Genomic DNA, 7457 nt, shown 5'->3' with positions numbered 1-7457 from the left:
CAACTGAATCCAAAAGGTGTGTATTTAATTTGTAGTCATGATGTTACATCACTCCAGGTCAGCAGGTACAGCCACTATTAATGCTTCCAAAACGACAGGTGCACTTGGAACTTGGTGAATTTCTCAGCAGCCACACTCAATTTTTGGCAGAATTTGCAGTCTTTGGATGGTGGCCAAGAACTAAAGACACGACTCTGAATTTTGTTCTGTAGAGATGATTTGCAAATAGTGAAATATCCACAGTTCTCCTGCTCAGTGGCACCAAGTGAAGCAGGTTCCTGCAAACTGGGTGAGAACCGAACTGTCTACAGGAATTCTACACATACTGTACCTCGGGTTTGCTTCTTTAGCTTTTGTGGTTGAAGTGGTCATTAATCCTTTTAAATAAAGGAAAGCTGTGGCAGAAAGTTGAACCCAATTTCAACTGGAGCCCTCATGGCTCAGCACAGTAATTGGATCGATTGGATTAAACATAAATCTACAGACAAATACTTTCTTTAGCTTTCAGTACCCTGGCACCAAGTACCCAATATCCAACGCTCAAACTAGCCTGTATCTTACCTTACTAAGACTTTGGGAAAACTTGTATATAAACAGAGTCCATACTTTCTAAATATATCTATATTCCTAAGTGTGCAGGATTAGAGAGTGCGGTCACCAGGAGATGCTTCACACCTCTCCTCAGCTGAGAAGGCAAAGGCCTGGGCTGCCTGTGAATCCTTTTTCTGACACAGATAAAGAACCTTCCCCACTACAAGCAGTAATTTCAATCAATTAAAAACTGTGTAAAGCTTCCAGAGAGAGAATGTTTAGCCTGAACATGAGCTAAGTCATAGGAAATAACCATTCACAAGTATAACGAATGAGCCCAAAATGGTTTTAATGCAGTCCTGGCCTGCAGTGCAGTATACACTGTGCAGGCTTTCTAGTATAAACCATAATACAAAACGACAAAGCAGAAACTTCAGGATATTCAGCTGTAGAAACCATACAAACACTTGGAAAATGCCAGTGGAACGTACACAAAGCATTCATCGGAAAAGTCAGAATGTTTGGCGGACAGTAAAAATGAGTATCCAAAGCTTTTGTAAAAACCCATTTGATATCAAAAGTCGCAATGCTGGCAGCAGCATTAAACTCCTGAACCTGACCAAACATCCCACATGTTGTCAGCAGATGGTGACATTCATGAGAAAACATTTGCTTCCTATTAAATTAAGGGGTGAGAAATCGGTATTAAGCAACACAGCTCCGAGTGGCAGGTCCTCAGCTGAAGAGAACAGTGGTGATTTTACACAAGATACTTATAAATACCAACACCAGCCCATGCTGGTGATCTAAAAAGCAGCTGAATGGAAAAAAAATCAAACCAATACAATGACATTTATGTTTCTAATTCTAACGATTCAGCAGTTTTTGGCAGAGTTCCCTATGCCGGTCTCCCTGGGTACGACACGGGTGTCGCACTATGGTGGCTGACAGCGAAGGGGGCTCTAGCCCAGGCTAAGAGGTAGTAAATAGAACATCGGTTCCCAAACGGAGCTTTCTGACCCCAGAATGGCTCCTGCAGTTCATGTCCCGCTCAGTGCAAGGTTTCCTGCTTAATCGTAACAGCAGCGAGTGAAACCCGTTCACTTTATTGAAACAGGCAAAAACCAAAAGCTGAATTCCAATATACAGACAGGTCTGTGCTTACCTGCTCCTGAGATTTAATTTTTATTGTCACAACAATAAAGAGTCGCTTTCAGATGAAAACCAGATAATTGATAACAGAATGTGACCTTTTCTATTTGATACGTGGCTGGGAAAAGCACCAGCCCCGGTGGTTCACTGTGCCATCAGGACACCAGATGCTGATTCCTTGGTCCTTTTTGGTTTGGTTTTTGGGTTTTTTTGGTCAGGGTTTTTTTTCTCCTTAACAAAACTCTCTTTTAAACAGTGGTTATTATGCACTAAAGTGTTACAAATGCTGCCGTAAATCTTAAAACCTCATAAAGAAGACAAAAATATTTCAAGCACCATGAAAGCATAACCCACTTACAGGCTGATGTCTGAAATGTAAACTTACATTTTATTTCAGAAGGTTGACATTCCAAATTGAAGCTAGAAAATGAAGAAACAGGATTTTTAGGAAAGAGAGAAAAGCAACGCGGGAAGTTGGATCCCACTGCTCCGAGCAAAGCAGGCTCGGCCCGAATAATGAGATCCACAAACCGATACCTGACAAACATTAAGATCAGTTACAAACAAAATACGTGGCACAATTGCTTAAAATGACACCTGCTCACCTTCGCAGTACCCAAAAAAGCTGAAAAGCTGGTAATATTGTAACTGGCTATTCAGGAGGAAGAGGAAAGACTTTCTCAAAGGGAGATGGAAGAAAGAATAAAACTGCATAACAGCAGGTGTAATCTCAACATTAATCACCAGGGAAAGAAATAAGTGTCAAGCACAAGGTACTGGCACAGCCAAGGGGTTCGACAGCCCGTTCTGTGAGCGAGCAGCGCTGCTCGGCCACACAAACCCCTTAACCCATCATTTCAGGGCGACTTTATTTGTGCAAGTGCCTTGTAACAAAACAGAAGCTGACAGAATTGGAAAAATATCCATAAAATGAAGGTATTTTCAAGTACCATGGATCAATTTCAAAAATTTGTACCGCAGGAGGCATCGAAATGAAAGTGACCCTTTGAGTTAATTAATTCTGGCTTAATAAACAAGGTCAGCAGCACCTCCTTAGCCTAATTCAGCACATCTGTGGGTGAGCCAGCCAGGCAAACAGCAAATCTGCTCCGCTGGCAAAATGACTGCGTGGGAGGTGGCGGGTCCTGAATGCCCCTGAGCACGTTGCTCTTTGTGTCCAACTGGGGGGAAGAAAAGGTTATTTTTTCTTTCCCATGACACTTTACATTCATATTACGTTACAGACTTTATGCAGCAGATCTGGTAGCCAAGACCAAGTTGTGCTTTCAGTCCACACCAGCATACACAACTCAAAAACTACAGCTAGTACTGATTCTGCTGAACACATGGCTGGTTTGTTCCAGGAAGGAAACATTCATTGCTCTGAGGAAGCTTCCCTGCTCTTGTCAGTGACAGGTCACTACCTGCACTAGGTACAGCTATTAAAAACATACACTATTGCTTCCCGTTTAAAGGAAAACAATCTTATTCTACTCCAAAAACATCCTGTACCAATTCAGCAAGAGACAAAATTGCAGTGCAGTGAGGCTTGCACAGTCCTAATTCCTTGGACAGGACTCAGGGGCCAAGGAGGGGACTTACCACAAATACTACTCATAGAAACATCAATATGATGTTTTCTCTTTTTTTAAGAGTACAGAGTACCTGAAGGTAAATGAGAGAGAATGGGGAGAGGTGAGGAGGTGGTTGGTTGTGATCCGTTATTTTGGAGCACTGATCTAGGAGTACAGGGATGAAACAGTAGCACGTACCACGGTAAAACCCAGCAAGAACATTTGTTCTTTCACATGACGACATTCACTTGGAAAAGTTGCTTATAGCAGAGAAAGTCCTCACTCACGTGAAGAATGTGAAAACCGTTTGTAAAACGCTGAAATAGAAAGAAAGAAGGGGCCAAGGCAAGGCAGGACACACTGTACCCAGGCTGAACTCTCACATTTCTGTGCCTCAAGTCCAGGTGGCAAACCCAGGGTTGTGCTGAACACTTGCAGAGCCGCTCCCAGCCAGTCCGACTCATGTCACATCCACTACCACCTGGTGACTATTGGTAGAATTACAGACGGCATCTGGTGCTCCCAGTTCCCGCTTCCATGGTCTCATCAAAATGACCTTGGCAGTCACATCCACCTCCTGGGATACGTTACATGAAGGGAATAAAGTCATTATTCTCTAAATACAGGTGCTTCTACACCTCAGGCTCCACTGGCAGTGTGAGCCACCAAGAGCTGTTTCTGACCCTGAGCTGAAAACCACTTTTCTGCTTTATTCTGTAGTGTAGATCTGACGCTAAACCAGAGCGAACAGCCCCTGGATGGGGCTGAGAGAGTTGTGTTCTGCTCCCCCAGCGTGCCAGGCTGCAGGGAGCACTGCAGTCCCACGGCTGCCATCAGAACTGAGATTCAAACTTCAGGAGTTGAATGTTTTTTTGGGGGAGTGCGACTGGATTTACAGCACCTAACTAGGCAGAGGCTGGCAGTAAACATCATGAGAGAAACCCTATGGGCCTTTTCCACAATGCACCATACAGATCCATCCTGCACCAGCGAAAGTGGAAATGGATTTTACCCCTTAAGGAACTATTTGCACATTAAAACAATGACCCCGCACTTGTCTGAAAACTTTATCTCTTTTGGTACCTTCAGCAGTGGCCACAGCCAGCCTGAGGAATTGCTGTTTTCCAGTGCATTTCCCCAGCATGTTCGACAGAATTATGTGCATCCTCCATTTATCACATGCCTTGTATGCAACTTTCTTTCAGAAGCTAAGGAAAAAAGTCAATTTAAATAGTAAATAGCAGCTCAGGCTTAAACCAACAAATTTTAAAGTTTAATTACCACTGCCTAGATCTCTAGTTTTTGCCTTTTTAAAGGCAAAAAATACTAATTGGGAAAAGCGTATTCTCCTCGGTAGCCCAGCAGTTGTGTTTGCAGCACCAGCTGCAATAATGCACTGATTAAAAAGCTCTCAGCAGTTGTATTTTGGGAACCACCAAGTTTCCCTACAGAGCAACCTCCCGACAGGACAAGTGCCGGTGCAGTGCAGGGAAACCTCTTCTAAATAACCAGACGGGAACAAAATGGAGCTTTTTCAGGCATCAGACACACATTTTGTCCACGTTTTGTTCTGCCTCGTTTTTACACAACTTTTGTATTTGTTTCATTCCGAAGCTCTCAAAAACCTGACGTGTGAACATCGATTTGAAGTGGTTCGGAAGCGCTCAAACTATGTATTGCTTCTACCTGGGCAAGAGTTTGGTGTAACCAAGTGAGGCTGAGCTGCTTCAAGAAAAGAAAACATCAGCCATAATTAATCACACGAGAAGTTACTGAGTAAGTTACTTGGAAACGTTTAAAGCTGGTTCTAAATCTGAGCTGGAGAGCTGTGTTATCATAAAAACGTGTTTTAACAATCATTAGAAGACAAAGCCTGGTTTTCCGTGCCACCCCAGGCGCGGCGCTGCAGCCGGCAGGACGCTGCCTGCACATCTGCTCGGCAGCTCTGCTGCTGCTGCCGCTCGGCAGAGAAACGGCACCGAGAGACCCACCGGGCTGGGAACAACCAAATCCAGCACAGAGCCAAGAGCCTGCTCAGAAAACTCCTGTAAACCCCCACGGCTCAGACACAGCTCTGCCGCCCCTGGCTCAGACACACAGCTCAGCGGGCAGAGCCACACGGAGTCACCAAATCAGCTCCCTGGCTTCACAGACAAGCAACTCAGAGTTTTCAAAGGCACCAACAGCACCTCTGTTGGTGCTGAATTCCTGTACATCTCCTGCTGTGTTTTGCTGCCACCGTCCAGATCCCCCTCTGGAACACATTTTGCCAGAAATGAGGTGATTCGTTCTAGTGCCACCTGTCATCAAACACGGCTTAAGAGCCACCACAAGATTTCCAGCAGAAATGCAGGTTTCCATTGACAGGAAAAATAGTTTCAGCACTCAAGAGCTGTTTGCTGCCAGAACCACTCAGAGATGTGATTAAAGTGGTCGGAGCAGGAACATGCAGGTGGTTAAACATCTACTCTTACAGGCAGAAAGTCTCTGCCAGAATCTCTTCTGTCTCACCAACGTATTTCCACTGGTAGCAACCGCAGAGTAAAAGGAGGAGAAAGGATTTAGTCTGTAGGCCAGGCCTTTGTCACCAAACAGATCCTTATCAAGTAGTTTCTCACGACACACACAGCTGCTTCTGTGGTCACTGTCAACACAAATGGGCTGATAAACACAAAAACGGGATAGAAAATGATTACAAATGATCCTAAAGGCAGTAAACTAATACTTCAAGCATGCACATAATTCAAACATGAGTGATGGAGATGCCAGGTCTGAATCATGCAGATAAAAAAAGACTCAGGTCTAGAAAAATGCATATAATCCTGCCAGCAAATTCTCAGTTCCATTTCACAGAATAAAAACAGTGATACATTCCTTTGACTGCAAATGGAGCAAAACGAAGAAAAAAATCTCATCACCTCTTAGTGCTGAAAAACCTCTGAACCACCATTAGATACATTTACTTATTAAAAAATTAGAAAAATTTAAATAAATCAGTTGTTTCTTCAGCATTATGGGAGTGAATCCATCTTTATACCTCATTAAGGGTTATAAATACAGAAAGGGTGAGTGTCAGGAGGATGGAGCCAGGCTCTTCTGGTGACAACCAGTGACAGGACAAGGGGCAATGGGTGCAAACTGGAACACAGGAGGTTCCACTTAAATATGAGAGGAAACTTCTTCCCGGTGAGGGTGGCAGAGCCTGGCCCAGGCTGCCCAGGGAGGCTGTGGAGTCTCCTTCTGTGCAGACATTCCAACCCGCCTGGACACCTTCCTGTGTAACCTCATCTGGGTGTTCCTGCTCCATGGGGGGATTGCACTGGATGAGCTTTCCAGGTCCCTTCCAACCCCTGACATTCTGGGATTCTGTGATTTGTGGAGCGTAAACTCCAAACACCACTGTTGGAGCTAAATCTTCAGTGCACATTTCCAACTCATGTGTTTTGAATTTACGTCTTCCTTTCTGACTCCATAAACACACACATTTCCATCAAACACCGATCCAGGAACGAGTTGATATTTTAGCCCTAGGAATTAATGCAAACTGCACAGTCTTAAGTTCCCGTTGCATTTGAGGTGCCTGCAAGCAGCATTGGCCTTAAAGGGCACTATAACTAAGACAATTTACACCCTCCTAGAAAAAATGTAAAAAAACCTATGGCCACAATATTCTTGAATCTTGATACTGGCAATGTGAATATTCTATTTTCATACACAGCTGCACATGCATTTATGCATGTTCAGCGCTTTCTCTTTCAACACACTTACATCCAACTCTCAATTTAGTGCCAAATTTAAGTGGGTCTGTCTCTCATCAGTTGAACTGACTCAGACAGAACTTCAAACATGTTAGAAAATGCCACTTGTCAGAGAAGGCTGGAGAATCAGTCTCAAAATAAATACCATCCCCAAGAATATTATGGCTTGGAAGAATTTCAAGAACTTGAGTCCCTGATGTTTGCAAAATGAAAAGGCCTTTGGAAGTGCCCTCGCATCAATACTCTTTACCTATTTTGAATAAAAAATATATATTATTTATAAAATAAAGAGAGCAGGCCAAAGAACACTGGCCGGAATCACTCTATAAAACTGTTCTGTTCACTCTGTAACTTAAACTTATAAAGCCTTGAAACATCTGGGTAGCAGGATTTCTGGAGAAGCACTCTAGAATGCAGATTCCAATCAGACGATGCTTCATGA

The sequence above is a fragment of the Nesoenas mayeri genome, assembly GCF_963082525.1.
Source record: "Nesoenas mayeri genome assembly, chromosome: 13".
NCBI lineage: Eukaryota > Metazoa > Chordata > Aves > Columbiformes > Columbidae > Nesoenas > Nesoenas mayeri.
The sequence above is the reverse complement of the archived record's forward strand: the minus strand, read 5'-3'. Positions refer to the sequence as shown.